Source organism: Cricetulus griseus, chromosome X, assembly GCF_003668045.3.
Source record: "Cricetulus griseus strain 17A/GY chromosome X, alternate assembly CriGri-PICRH-1.0, whole genome shotgun sequence".
NCBI classification, from domain to species: Eukaryota; Metazoa; Chordata; class Mammalia; order Rodentia; family Cricetidae; genus Cricetulus; species Cricetulus griseus.
In genome coordinates this window covers 68,914,346-68,930,207 of record NC_048604.1, presented here as the reverse complement: position 1 = coordinate 68,930,207, position 15,862 = coordinate 68,914,346, and the positions used below count along the sequence as shown (strand labels likewise).

The following is a 15,862-nucleotide window of genomic DNA, read 5'->3' as shown; positions in this document are numbered from 1 at the left end:
GCCTCTCTGATCCTAATCATGTTGCTGTACCATCCTCCTGGCCCCAGTGCTCTGAGTTCCTGCAGCTGAAACCTGTCATCGCCTGGCCTCCTAATGAAACAGCAAAAATAATACTTCCTTCCTACTCTGCCACCGGGCCATCACCACTGCTGCCACTGCCTCCTCCAATGCCACCATTACCATGGTCATCACCCTGCCCCCAACTTGGACTGGTGGCTAGGGGGAGGCTTGACCTCTGACCTGCTGAAATTCTTTCTCCTTTGGAAATGCAGTGCATGTAGCATCAGCCTGTGGCCGCCTCTGCCTCCATTGACTTACAGAACGGCCAATCTCCTTCCCTCAAGGGAGGCAGGGTTCCTTTTCTGTGAATTGGAATAGCAGAAGTCATGGGAGATCAAGTTCTCTGGGGGACTGTCACTAGTGGCTCCCTGATAACTCTGGGGGATGTATTCAAGAAGGGTCCCCACAGGGTTAGCATTGTGGGGTTTCCTATTGTCCTCTGTGACTTGAAGGGCTGAACTTGAAATCTGTTCATCAAGTGTGACAGTTGGGCAGGGTTGCTGATACCTCAGAAGCCAGGAATAGAATTGTTCCAAGTGACCCTGAGAAAATAGGGAGATGAGCCATCACAAGGCAGGATGATGTGCAGAGGGAACAAGAGCAAGGTAGTGTATACAAGGATCCAAACCCAGAACTAATACACTAATGTGGTGCCTGGGACAAGATCGGGGGAGGGGGAGGCAATGGTTGTTTCAGCACACAGGAATAGTTAACAGAAGGGTTGGGAGATGGAGTGCATTTTGAGTGATTTCATGATTGGAGAATAGCTTTAGGCCCCTTCTTCCTTCTTTCCTTTATTCTTTCTGAAACAAAAATACTAGCATATAGAAACAAAAACATCAGGGAGGACCTGGGAAGTAACCACAGAGTGTTACAAAAGAAGTCACCCCATCGGCATATACTTCAACCCACTTACACCTGGGAGGAGGAGCAGAAAAGGGAAGACCCAGGAGAATCAAGGTTATCCTCAGCTACAGTGAGCTTGAGGCAAGTCTGGAATACCTGAGGTTCTTTGTGTGTGTGTGTGTGTGTGTGTGTGTGTGTGTGTGTGTGTGTGTGTGTGTGTTACATATGCAGGTGCCCTGGAGGCCAGAAGAAGGTATCCAATCCCTGGGAGCTGGAATTACAGGTGTTTGCAAGCTGCCAGACATAGGTGCTAGAAACCTAACTTGGGTTCTCTAGAAGAGCAGGAGGTGCTAATCACTAAGCAATCCTTCCAGCCCCAAAACTCTGTCAAGAAAAAACAAAAAACAAAAAACAAAAATGAGACCTAGAATTTGACCCAATAGTTTATGAGCCTGTGGTCACCCTCTTGTCCTGCACTGGCTAGGAATCCCAAAGCATCAGTGGCTCTAGCTTTGATGGGCACACTCTAAGTTGGTGGGGAAGCAGAGAGGCTCTGGAGAAAAGTGACATCTCTAGGCTAAAGGCTGTGCTGTTGAGTTGCTTCATTTGGTTTGATTTTGATTTATTTGTTTGTTTCTTATCATTTTTTTTGAGACAGTGTCTTAACTGGGTAGCCCTGGCTGGCCTGGAACTTGCTGTGTAGACCAGCCTGGCCTGGAACTCACAGAGATCCACCTGCCTCTGTTTCTGGAGAGCTGGGATTAAAGGTGTACACCACCACATTCAGAAAACTGTTCTCTTTTTAAAGATTTTATTTGTATTTTTTTAGATTTATTTATTTGATTTTATATGTATGAATGTTTTGCCTGTACATATGTATGTGCACCATGTGTGTGCCTGATGCCCATGGAGGTCAGAAGAAGGGGTTGGATCCCCTGGAGCTGGAGTTATGGATGATTGTGAGTCACTATGTGGGTGCTGAGAACTGAACCCAGGTCCTCTGCAAGAGTAACAAGTGCTCTTAACTATTGAGTCATCTCTCCAAGCCCGGATTTTATTTTGATGTATATGTGTGTGTACATCAGATCCCCTGGAGCAGTAGTTACAGGCAGTTATCAATTGTAGGTCAAGTCTGCTAGGAACTGAACACAAGTCCTCTGCAATCATAATACATGCTCTTAACCACTGAGTCATCTCTCTAGCCCCCCGGGTTGTTTTTTATGTTTGTTTGCTTGTTTTGTTTGAAACAAGGTCTCTCTATGTAGTCCTGGCTGTCCTGGAACTTGCTATGTAGACCAGGCTGGTCTTGAACTTACAGAGATCTGCCTGCCTTTGCCTCTGAGTGCCAGGATTAAAGGCCTGTACCTGTACCATCAAGCCCGACCCTAGGTTGCTTTTTCTTTAATATAGAAAGAAGGAAGCTGATGAGGAGCATCCAATGGTTTGCCAAATGCCTATTATGTAACAAGTGTGCTATGACCATCTTCAAAATGTGACTCCTGAATAAAGACTGAGCTGTGTTCTTTCATGGCCTGTGTGCTGCACTCCTTCTGAGGATGACCGAGTGGAAGCAAGACTAAGAGAAAACCAAGGAGTGATGGAGGTGTGGTCAGGAGGTGTTGTGCTGCCAAATAGAATGACTGTGCTATGTCTTTCACCCTCTGAGAGCCTGGATAATGCTACCTTTTGGGTCCATTTTGTCTGTATTTTCATGTTTAACCTTTAGTTGCTCCATTTCAAATATATTCCCTCTGGGGCCTCTCATAGTAGAGAGACTCTAAATCAGAAGACTGTCTCACAGGGGTAACTTAGACATTTCTTCTCACACACTCAAGATGCCTTAACAATGCCAGGCCCCCTTCACCCCAGTGAGAAGCTTCACTTGCTCCTCACACCTTTCAAAGGCCTGAAGGGACAAGGTGATCTCCAAGACAGACAGGATTTCAAGATGGCTGACAGCCATCCAAGACCCAGGTTTTTTCATGGTCTGGGCCTCATTGTTGAGCAGCAACCCTGAGCCCACATCTCACAGATGTTTAATTATAGGGTGCTGGAGACAACTACCTTAGGATCTGTATTTGTAGTGTATGTGAAGGGTTAGAGGGTTAAAGTCCCCATGCAAGAATGGTAACCCTGGCTGTAGGGCTGTCCCTGTGCTATCTTCTATAACTATCAGGTAAAGACAGGCATCCAGGCACATACTATCAGGAACCATGCTCAAAGGAAAGCCAGTCTAGCCTCAGGGAAGCTCTGGCTGCTCAGACAGACTCCATGTCATGGTCTGCTTAGTAACAGCCCACACAGCATATTTGCAGAGCACCTGGCGGTGGTTATCTCAAACCCCACAGAAAATGGAATGAATGTGTTTTTCAGCCTCGGGATGACCTGTTATGGATGAGGAAAGGTGAATCCCACGGTTACAGATCAACAAATGTGGACTCAATGGATGGCAAATGAATGAAAGGCTCCTTGGGGATCACTCACAAAGCAAAATAAAGATTGCTCATCCTTGCACAGAGTCAGGAAAAACAGACCATTCCCCCATTCAGTTCACCCCCTTTGATGGGGAGACTAGAAAAGTCTGTGTAGAGATGGTCATGCCATGGTTGCCTGGAATTAGACAAAGCATTCTTGGGACAAGACAAAATTTCACAGTGGGCAGATGTAGGGGGCTCTTAACTGCTCAATTGATCATAAGCATAAAGATTCTGTTTTGGTCACTAGGTCAGTTTTACTAACTAAATTTACTAAAGGGAAATTCCCTTTCCTGAAGTCCAAAATGTAGGATATGAGAAGTATCAATAAAAGTATATCCAATGGGCGATGGTGACACACGCCTTTAATTCCAGCACACAGGAGGCAGAGGCCGTTGGATCTCTGTGAGTTTGGGGCCAGCCTGGTCTACAGAGCAAATTCCAGGACAGCCAGGGATGTTACAAAGAAAAACCCTGTCTCTGAAAACAAAACAAACAAGCAAACAAAAAGGTAACACTGACTCTCCTTGCAGAGTATATAATGGTGTTCTGTCCCCATCAGATCACACCTCATACCCTCTGTCCAGTTTGAGGAACCAGACTTCAACAGAGATGATCACAAAGTATGCTCAGAAAAGAGTGGTGGGGACAGCAAGAGGACTGGAGTGTGCCTAGAAAAGTGTCTAATGTGGGCAAATCATTATGGGATAGCAGGGGGGGTTTCTGTAGGTTTGGTATATTTGGTTTGTTTGAGATGGTATCTTAATATGTAGCCTGGAATTTTCTATGTAAATCAGGCAGGTCTCGAACTCACAGAGATCCTCCTGCCTCTGCCTCCCAAGTCCTGGCTTGAAGCTGTAGGTTTGTTTTGTGGATCTGATTACAAATGCTCCAAGAGCTGATGGGAAGTTTTAGGAAAGCAGATTTGGAGTCAGCAGTAAAAAGCTGCTATTTCTGCCTTTTTTGAGACAGGGTTTCTCTGTATTTCTTTGAAGCCTGTCCTGGAACTCGCTCTGTAGATCAGGTGGGCCTTGAACTCACAGAGATCTGCCTGCCTCAGCCTCCCGAGTGCTGGGATTAAAGGTGTGCATCACCAACGCCCGGTTATTTCTGCTTTTTAAAAATATTTATTTATAGCCAGGGATGATGGTGCATGCCTTTAATCCTGGCAACCAGGAGGCAGAGGCAGGTAGATCTCTGTGAGTTTGAGGCCAGACTGGTCTACAAAGCTATACAGAAAAACCCTGTCTTGAAAAAAACAAAAAAAAAAATATTTATTTACTTGTTCATCATTATTTTGTGGGGGGTTTTGTTTCATTTCGTTTGTGGGTTTCTTCTTTTTTATGCTTTGTTTTTGGAGACAGGGTTTCTTTGTATATCCCTGGTTGTCCTGCAACTCGATCTGTAGACCATGCTGGCCTTGAACTCACCGATCCACCTGCCTTTGCCTCCCAAGTGCTGGGATTAACAGCATGCTCTACCACCACCGAGTACTATCATTAAATCTTAATCTTCAGAGAACATCATTTCCACAAGGTTGGCCTGACTGCACTCAGATGCCACAAGTTTTTGGGGTGTTCCATATTTAAGTAGTGTAGGCACTGCAGTTGCTTTCAGTTTTTGTCTGAAGTCATTATTTGGGTCTTTCCAGTAAGATCTGTCTCCTACTTGGCACTAGATGAACACACAATCTTCAGGAACCTGCTTCGACCTCTCTCCAACTACAAGCTCAGCTTCCACGTCGTCCAGACACCAGCTCTTCCCTTCAGCATCCTGAGAGCCACTGAAGTAGGCGAAATGGTCTCGCCCTTGTGCTCCTTCACAGCCTGCTCGAACTCCTGGAAGCCAGTCACCTTCACCTCCTTGATGGTGGCCATGGGTACAGTCCAGAGAGTTGCCTGGAAGGCACTCTGGGGTCCTGCTGCCTCAAGCCCTTTTGAGTCTTTTGAAATTTCTTATCAATGGTTTCAAAATGGGGGGAAAAAACAAATGCCCTAAGATCTTAAGATGTGCACTTTGATGTGTTAGTAGCACTCTGCAATTACAGTGGACTGCCCAAAGGGCAACAGTCCCTATCACCAGAGACAGTCAGGCGGTGACTGGACTAGCATACGTGGGGCTGATGCAAGGGTGGTGAAATGTCTGATTAAAGGGCTGACCAGCTAACCTCTAGGCTCACTGAGATCTTGTGACACTTGATCTGGAAGGTCTCATGAAAAAGTATTCAGGAAACTATTTCTGGAACAGAGGGCCAGAGTAGGCCAGAGACACAGATTGGAAGCAGAGAGAACAGCTGGTTATGAGGTACCTTCTCTGAGGGCTAGTTTTCACCTCTAGTGTCTCTATTTGAATTCCAAGTTCATGCTGTAAAATATGGCCTCACTAGGTTAGGCAAACTCTTCACCAAGTACTGATCTTGCCCCTGCTTAAGTAATTCCCCAGAAGGGAAATCTCATTCTCTCAATTCGGACCATTGCAGACTGGATCTTCTCAAAACTATTCTGGAGTCCTTTATTGGAATGAGTCCGAGTCCATTTCCCATATTACCTACCCTCTGCTCTTAACGATGCCTTCTTAAGCAAAACAAGGTGAAGCCTTCTGCTGTGCATATTTGCAAACTGGTCCCCAAACCAGCACACTATCGGTCTGTCCATCTCTTCTCCAAGATAAACAGCTCCAGCAGCTGGTGCACAGTCCTCTCACAACCCTGCATTCTCTTTTCTGTACTTTGCTCCAGGTTGCTAATGCCTCTCTGTAGTGTCCAGGTCCAACCTCAGAACAATCCTCAGTGGCCTACTGTACATAAGAGACGGCAGAGCTGCACCTTCCCCTCTTGGAGAGCTGAACTGATTAGCAACTGGGGAGCAAATGCCCAAAATTGATGAGCACACAGTCACCTGCAACACTTGAAAGCATGGACCCAGATGGATGGGAAGTCATGTCTCTCCTACCAAGTGTTGGAACATCTGCATTTGATAAACTGGTTTCTGAAGATTTACATTTCATTTCAGGTTTCATGATGGCCTTTTAGGAGCTTTCTGAAAGCAGGTTCATGGCATTCACAGTGTGTGTGTGTGTGTGTGTGTGTGTGTGTGTGTGTGTGCTGCTGGGGATTGAAGCATGAGTTTTGCGACTGCTAGGCAAGGTCCCTACGTATTTGGTGCATCCCTTATCTTTTAAAATTTGAACAGTATGCCATCAATACCTCATCCTAGTCATTAATTAAATTACTGGGCAGAGGTGGAGAGCTGGTTTAGCGGTTAAGAGTGAGTACTGCTCTTACAGAGAAGCCAAGTTTAGTTCCCAGTACCCACATCAGGTGACTCACTGCACAGACTCTCACACATAAATAAAAATAAATCTTTAACAGGGGGTGAGGGCTGGAGAAATGGCTCAGTAATTAAGAGCACTAGCTTCTCCTCCAGAGGACCCAGGTTCAGTTCCCAGCACCCATATGATGGTTCACGACCATCTGCAACTCCAGTTCCAGGGTATCCAATGCTCTAAGAGAAGTCCACAGACATACATGCAAGCAACAACTCATACACATAAAATAAAAATAAATAATTTTTAAAAATAATTAAAATTATCAGACAGTATGGTAAGTCATGCTTCTAAACCCAGTACTTGGGGGGGGGGCAGGAAAATCTTGAGTTCAAAGTCAGCATGGGTTACACAGTGAGATGAGATGCTATGCCCCTCCCCCAAATCGGATGAGCCAAGGACTACTGTCCAGCTGACAAAAATTTATTAGTCACCAGCTGTGAACACACATTCTTGCCTGCTTTACCCCAGAGTTTTCCCTTCTTATCCACAAGGACATCTCATGCCAGTCATTCTGAATCAAAATAGGATTTCACTGAACACCTTTGGAAATAGGCATAGGGACGATAGGGGAGCAGGAATGAAAGGAAGGCAGGGTGCCTTTAGATGGCCTCCCTCCTCCCCAGGTCTCAGGATGAGCCCACATGGTTTCAGACTCCAAGAAAGAATTTCCAGACAAGAACTCAGGCACAGACAGTTGGAAGAAGTAGACAGGGGCTTAGGAAAACTGCATACGGATCGGCCTCTGCCCCCTCCCAGCAGGATAACCCTGGGCAAGTTGCTTAACTTGTCTGTTTGTTCATCTGTAAACTAGACAAGATAACACCTACCTCACAGGACTGTCATGAGGCTTAAACGTGAGAAAATGTACGTGGATGTGCTTTGTAAAGTGTAAGCACTGTACAAATATAACATATTGTTCTGATGATTGAGTGGGCCCTGTTTTCGTCAGAATAGGGTACAAAAAGAGAAATATGACCTGGTCCTTGCCCTCCCCCAGGGAGCTCATACTTTTGTAGCGCAGATTTGTTCATAAATCATAAGATAAAGCACAAGAACAGGGCACGTGGCACATGTTGTTCTAAGAAGAGGGAAGGTCCACCTGGGTGTGGTGACACATACCTGTAATCCCAAAGTTCAGGAGCTAAAGGCAGGAGGATCATGAGTTCAAGCCCAGCCTGGGTTCCAAGTCTCAAAAATAAAAACAAAAAGAAATGTGTGGGGAGTCCATCAGACTCAGGAACAGAAAAAAAGGCTTCCAGGCATTTGATAGGTACTCCAACAAACTGAACTGATCTAACGAAGGAAATGGCCAAGTGAAGACAGTATTCTAGATAGAAGAGTCCAGGAGTGAGTTTCTGAAGTGTGACTGAGGCCCTGGGAGCAGTCGTGGCTGACAGGAAGACTCAGTGGGGTGGGTGAATCACATCACAGTGTTTTTAGACCATGTCACTCTCAACGTGCCCAAGATACAAGCATTCTGCCTTTCACAGGAGGCAGCGGCAGAATCTGAGCAGAACCACTTAGTTCTCATGTTTGAGTTTCTGCAACTGACTTCCTTGCACTCTTCTAGGGGGCAAAGGCATCTAGAAACATTCCTAGAAGATCACCTTTCTTCTTCTTCTTCTTCTTCTTCTTCTTCTTCTTCTTCTTCTTCTTCTTCTTCTTCTTCTTGTTTTTCAAGATAGGGTTTCTCTGTGTAGCTTTGGAGCCTATCCTGGCACTCTCTCTGGAGACCAGGCTGGCCTGGAACTCACAGAGATCTGCCTGTCTCTGCCTCCCGAGTGCTGAGATTAAAGGCGTGCACCACCAACACCCGGATCACCTTTCTTCTTTTAAAAGACATTTTAATTATTGTTTTATTTGTTTGGGTGTTTTGTCTCCGTGTATGTGAATCACCTCTATGTGGCATAGAACTGTCGTTTCAGACTATTTTGAGCTGCCATGTGGGTGCTGGGAATGGAACCCAGGTCTTCTGGAGAACAGTCAGTGCTCTTAACCTCTGAGTCATCTCTCTATCCCGTCTTTACCTGCAGCTGAGAAATAGGGATCTGCAAAGAGCAGGAGCTATGGCCGTGTTTCAGGCAATAATCAGTGTTTCAACAATTGGACAGATCTAACAGACAGAGGTGGCTGGAAGAAGACAGCACTCCCGGTGAAGGAGTCTAAGAAGCTTCAGCTGGAAGTGGCTCCCTGAAGGATCGTTATCCATCACACCTGAAAGGCTTCTTATTCTCCAGCTCCATGCGGGGAGCAAGGAGTAGGAAAATAGTTCAAGGGCTCTCAAGGTCCATTTTCCAGAAGGGTTTTTTTCAGAACTACTGTTGTGATTTAGTGCCACCTGGTGTCCAAGATGGGATATAGCCGCCACCTTTCTAGCTTTTCCAGCACTCAGGAACAAGACTAACTAGGTCCCTTCTCTAATGGATTTTTAAAGATGCTGTTTGGGGTCTGTGGAATGGGACAAAAGAAGGAGAGGGCAAGTGCTGCTTGGAGCCTTGAGGATGCTCTTTTCTATGTTGTCAGGGTTTCCATTTCCCCAGAATGTGTATTTTTCTGGAGCAGTACAGCATTGGGTTTGCCATATACTCTCGCATATGATGATGGGTATCTGTAAATCTCTCAGCCAGACCAGAGAAAAGGGTCTGGTTCTCCACGAACTCAGGCTTAAGTGATGTTTCCTCCTAATTGGGTTAGATTTATCCGTATGATCCCTGTAGGCCCACTGAAAGGTTGAGAGAGAAGCCTCAGAAAATTGAACAGAGAGATGGCAGCCCTGCTTTCTCTCAAAATCCATTTTGTAATAAACTCCTAATGAGCCATGAAATAAAACCTGGAGAAGGTAGGGCTCAATGCAATCTCAGATACTTAAGAGGCTGAAGCAGGAAGATCACAAGTTCAAGACCAGCTTGAATATCACAGAATGATCCTGTCTCAAATTTTAAAAAAACACTAACATTGCGGTGAGGCCTCATAGTGTGGTATCAGATAGCATATAGGAGTAATAGCTTGAGTGAAGACGGACAGAGCATGACAAGACTATGTTAGGGAAGATGTTACTCTCTCTGCTGGCCTCCAGTTACCCTTGAAGTTTGTTTCTGTCACAACCCACCCCAGGATTAGGCTTTTTAGGCTCTTCTGTTTGCTTATGAATTCTGGGACAGCTCTCAGTTTAGAATACTGATGGACAGGGCACGTAGTTGCAGAGGGTATTGAAAAACAGCAGAAAGAACAAAGAAAAAGAATAATCTTTAGGCTGTTTTGATTCCTAGGTAACTGCTTTTTAATTCTTTTGTTGTATAGGCTCCAACTCTTACCTGGTCCCCACAATACAGTTGTCCATGAGTAAAGGCCCCTTTACTATACTAGCCAATAGGTGAACAAATCCCTTTTTTATCCTTTAATTAAGGTACTTTTCAAGCCCAGTGTGGTGGTACACGCCTTTAATCCGGACATTTAGGAGGCAGTGACAGGCAGGTCTCTGTAAGAGAACAGCAAGGTTTACAAAGGAAAGTTCCAGGACAGCCAGAGCTGCATAATAGGGAGACACCCCCCCCCCTCTTTTTTGAGACAGGGTTTCTCAGTATATCCCTGGCTGTCCTGGAACTCTCTCTGTAGATCAGAATGGCCTCAAACTCAGAGACCCACCTGCCTCAGTCTCTGGGTGCTGGGATTATAAGTGTGCGCTACCATGGCCCATGGGGGTGGGGTGGGGGAGTTTTCCAAAGTAATGTTTGTGAGCAACTTCAGAAACAGTAACAGATGAACAAAAGTTACATAGATTGACATATTTCACCTGCTAAGTCGTAAAGTTTTAAGATTTCTGACCCTGAATTAGCCACACTGTACCCATTCAAGGAGGTTACCTAATACAATGAAATGGGCACCAAATCATAGCAACTTTTCCAAACTGGAGAGGGCTCAGACATGAGACCTCACTACCTGGAAGTAAGCCTCATATGGGCCTTTTGGGAATTGGCTTCCCTTTCTGTTCTCCCAACTGCCAAGACCTGGGTGGGTGCCTTCTGTCTGGCACGTGCTGTCCTGCAGTTTCTACCACCCTAGCCTGGGCTTCGCCCCACCCCTTTCCAAGCTTGCTGAGGAAAAAGAACCCAGAGAAAACCCCGCCCCTTCACATAACTGTATGACGTGTTTAGAATATGGGTGATAACTAAGACAAATGTGCTTGCGAATTGAAAAAGAAAACACTCGGAATCCAGACAGCTTCTGAAAATCAGGACCTATGATGGCCGTCCCTACTGTTCTCCGCTAGTCTTTCGTTTCAGTGCCCTAAAGTGGCCATGTGACCTTGACGGCAAACGCCATCTTCCTGCCAGGGGGCCTGCGCGTGTCTGGAGCCTCCGCCAGCGCCAGCGCCAGCGCCCCAGCTTTTCGGATCTCTGCGGCTTTAGACCTCCTCCCAAGACCCCCTTTCCGGTCTGCGAGGCCCAAGAGACTCCCAGATCATTGGTGAAGAAAGTGTGATTGACACGGTCTGGGTCTAATGACTGACTGGCTCTTTCCCAGCTCTGATGACTAGTTCCGCTCTCTTTCCCGGAGTCTTTTTGATGATTCATCCCTCTGTCTTCGCACGGTGGCCTTTCCTGGCCCCGCCCCTGCTGTCCGCCACCCGCCACCCCCGCGGAAGAGAAGGAGCTTCGGGAATACGTGTGTGCTAGTGTGTGTGTGCGCGCGTGTGTGTGTGTGTGTGTGTGTGTGTGTGTGTGTGTGTGTGTGTGTGTGTGTGTGTGTGTGTGTGTGTGTGTGTGTGTGGTGTGTGTGTGTGTGTGTGTGTGTGTGTGTGTGTGTGTGTGCTTGGTGTGTGTATGTGTAGTTGAGGCACATAGAAAAAAAACACTATTTCTGCACCGGAAGGAGGCTCATTTCCTTATAAGGAACTTAACCCTTCATTGTCCTTTGAGGTTTCTTTTGCACTTGTTAGAGGCTGGAAGGGAGAAAAGATTGTGCGGGTTTTGCCTCAGCTTCCAGTTCAGCCCCGTATCGTAGTGGGGACTGAGTTGCCAGGACAGGTCAGCTTCCTGCTCCAACAGTTAGCCACTCTGAGGAAGGAGTCTGGGAAGGTGCAGTTAGGTGGATCCCTGTAGATCCTTGGGGACGCGCGTATCAGGCATCTAACAGAGACTTCAATCCTAAAGAGTAATCCAGCCTTTAGTTGATAATGGGAGAATAGGGAACCCAGCCCGAACAAAGAAGCTGACTGGACCCAGATGAAAGAATGGATGGTCACCTGAGCCAGGGGTCCTAGCCATGTTACTGCATGTCCTTACAGCAGGTTTTCCTGGACTGGGTTAAATGAAGCCACCAGGTCTGTTAAAGGAACTGGCTACACTTGTCTCCTTTGGCCTGCTTCCTATAGTCTCATTTACTCTTTTATGCAGCCATCACTTCGCCAAGTTTTTATCCCACGGGTAAAGCTCACTGAAAGTACCAGTCTAACCTAGGTCTTAATAGGCTCTGTGCACAGTAGGTGTGCAATAAACATCACTAAACCTGAGTATCCCATCAAAGACCGGAGACTTCGGAACTGCAAGGTGGGCAAAATGCTCTGAACTTGAGTGTACAGTGGTGATGGTGATGGGGGGGGTGAGTTTGGTATCTCCCATAGAGGAGAATATTTTGAAGCTAGAGGACACGAAGAAGATGGTAAGAACTACTAGCACTAACACCTTCCTTCCTAGCCAGCCTCCCCTGCTTTCCCTGTAGAGGCCCCTTGGCTAAATCCCATCCACAGTTCATTTGCATTATCCAGGCTTGCCCCTCTGACCTCTGAATGGAATGTAGCCAATGAACAGGAAAGAGGCAGCATACTTTTGCCCTTGCTGGGGTGAAGAGGAAATGGACAAACAAATCCTACCCCTCCTTGGCTTCTGCTTCCAGTTTCTCATCTTTATCATAAAGCATTTCTCCTCTCACTGCCCTGCCTTCGTTAGTTTACCCACAGTACTTGCTCTGATGGTCAAAGACAAGGGCTGAGTGACACTGAAAAATGCAGAAAGCACACACATGTTGGTGGGGAGGATGGGGAGCAGGTGAGTGCAAAATAGGTAATCACTATTTTTATACTAGCCACGTATCTGGGAGTAGTGCCAGCGGGAGGCAGATAATCACAGTAACTACAATGATTGTGGCAGTTGTCAGTCTTAGATATTTCTAGGCAGATTGGGAACTGCAGAGTCATTGGCTTTCAACTGCAGGAGAATTCCTAGAGGAAATTGGATTCATTTTACATATTTACTAATTGTGTGTTTGTGTATGTATGTGGGTGGGTATGTGCATGCCATTGCACAGGTGTGGAGGTCAGAGGATAACTTGGGAGTCTTTTTACCATATGAGACTCAGGGATAGAACTCAGGTTGTCTGGCTTTGTGGAAGATGCTTTAGGTAATGAGCCATCTTTTCAAGATGTGGAATTTAAGCCCAACAGAGGCTGGAGAGATGACTCATTGATTAAAAACACAATTTCCTACAGGAGCTGGGTTCAATTCCCAGCACTTACATAGCAGCTCACAGCCATTCATAACTCATCCAAGGCCCTCTTCTGGTATCTGCAGGATCTATATGCACATGCAAGCAAAACACCAATTCACACAGAAATTTTAAAGGGGGCGGTGGTGAAGAGATCATCAATTAAGAGCACTTGTTTTTGCAGAGGATCAGGGTTCAATTCCCAGCACTCACTTGCCACTCACAGGTGTCTGTAATTCCAGTTCCAAGGGATCTGATACCTTTTTCTGAATTATGAGGGCACCTGACATGCACGTGGTTCTCAGACATACATATAAGCAAAAATAGACATAACATAAAACCAATAAACCTAAAATAATTAAAGAGCAAAAATGAGAATAAGAACTAGGACAATAACAGACCTAAAAGGCCTTAAGGTGTTTGCAACCTGCAGTGGGAATGGGATCAGAAGGAATTGTTATTCCTTCACCTTTCTCAACACATATTTGTTAAGTGCTAATCCTGTCCTCACTACTGGAAATGTATAAACAGTAATACTAGCAAACAGTTGCTGTATATATTCTGTGTGCCAGACAACACCTTACAGGGCTACTTAGGAGGCATACCTCTTGCCCTCTACTGGAATTTGAATTTCATGTCAGCACTGCAGAAAAATGGACTTTGGGGTCACTGGACCCTTTATTTGTTTCACTTCTTAATGTGGCCACAATAAACAATAAATTAAATCTCCTCTCTTAGCTTTTCCCTATTACTCGTCTCTAGTTGGTGTATTGGAGACAAGCAGCTGAGTCTAGCTTGTTAAGACTGACAGCTGTGGCTTTTATCTAAGAACTACTGTGAGCAGTGGAAGTGAGCGCATTTCCCAATCAGCCGAATGATTGGGATTTTAAGGGGGAGCAGTATTCCACATTATACTGGATTCCACAGTGTATTGAACCATGATGCTTGGTAGGTTCAATATTTTCATCCTAGGATATTTCCAACTTATGAGGCTGGCCTGGAACTTCTGATCCTCCTGCTTCTGCTCTGAATGTTGGGATTACAGGACTGTGTCACCATATCTAGCTATGTATCACTCAATTCTCATAGGGGAGCTAGGGATGTAGTTCACTGGATAGCAGTTGCCTAGCTCTAGCATGTGTGCAGCCCTGGGTTCAATCCTCAGCACCACAATAAAATAAATAAGATCTCACAGTGATCTTATGATATAGGTATTAGCCTGCCTTTTTTTTGACACAGTTTCTTTGTGCAACATGGCTATCCTGTTATTTGCTCTGCAGACCAGGCTGTCCTCAAACTCAGAAATTAGACTGCCTCTGCTCAAACTCAGAAATTAGACTGCCTTTGCTTTCTAAGTGCTGGGATTAAAGGTGTGCACCACCAAGCCCAGCTTATCCTTCCTATTTTTAAAATATTTATTTTATTCTTTTTATGTGTCAGCTTGTGTGTATGCTGCCTATGCGTGTGAGCCTGCAGAGGCCAGAAGAGGGCATTAGATCCCCTGGAGCTGGAGTGGTTGTGAACCACCTGCATGCAGCGGTTGCTGAGCCATCTCTCCAGCTCTATTCTGTCCATTTTGCAGATAATCAGGCTGCGATTCAAAGAGAGGAAGTGAGCTGTCCCAAGATCATACAAGTGGTTGTAAGCAGAAGAGTTGGGATTCAAACCCTGACAGTCACAGTGCACAGTCTATGAATGTAATCAGTAGGCTCATCTCAGTCTGTTAGTTGGACATTATATTAAAAGCACTCGTTTTGTGACAAGAGAAAGCAGGGAGAGTTAACATTTTTTTCAAGATAGGCCTCTCTGTGTTACCTTGGCTGTACTGGAAGTCGCTCTCTGTAGACCAGACTGGCCTTGAACTCACAGAGATCCACCTGTCTTTGCCTCTCAAGTGCTGGGTTTTAAAGGTGTGTGCCACTACCACCCAGAAAGAGTTAGGAATTTAAGAGCACATAGATGGGCTGGGCTAGGGTAAAGCAGATAATCCTGGAAGTAGCAGCAGAGATCCTAGTTGGCTGTTCTGACAGTCAGGTAGAACAAGCACCTGGCTATGCAGAATGCCCAGAGGGAGCCCAGGCAGGCAGGTGGTTGGCAGTCACAGTGTCTGGCAAGCAGTGATAGAGGCCCAGCCATGGAGTTTGGGCTTCCAGAACAGGATGTCATATCTCAAAAGGTCTGGCAAGAACTAGATGAAAGATTATCCCTGTAAAGACAAAGGTACTTCATAAGACACCAAGGTAGGACTCTGGAGTTGTGAACATCAGAATAGGTGCCTAAAGCAAGGGATTTTATCCAATAGACAAGAAATAGCCCAGTTATTAGAGTTAAGGACTAGCTCCATTATTTCTCCTGTCCAGCTGTTTTTTCCACAATGTTTTTGGCACTTAGGTTCCAAATGCTATGCCAGATACTAGGCCAAGGCACACTCAAGTAAAGGAGTAAAACCTGTAAAACAGGCATGTACAATGCTGTGTGATAAGTTCTGTATTAGAGACACAGACTGTGGGAGTGGGGGAGGGAGATCCATTTATTGAGAGAATTGAAAAAGGCTATATTGATCACAAATTGTAGGCCAGGCTAGATTACATGATGAGAACCTATCCTAGAAAACACACACAGCAGAGGTGGTGAGATGGTTCGGCAGGTAAAGGCACTTACCACCAACCCTG

General features: G+C 45.7%; 1 pseudogene; it reads right to left on the bottom strand.

Moving 5' to 3' along the window:
- Positions 1 to 4,886: 4,886 nt before the first annotated feature.
- LOC100755206 lies at positions 4,887 to 5,257 on the bottom strand (annotated as a pseudogene).
- Between the last annotated feature and the right edge of the window lie 10,605 nt (positions 5,258 to 15,862).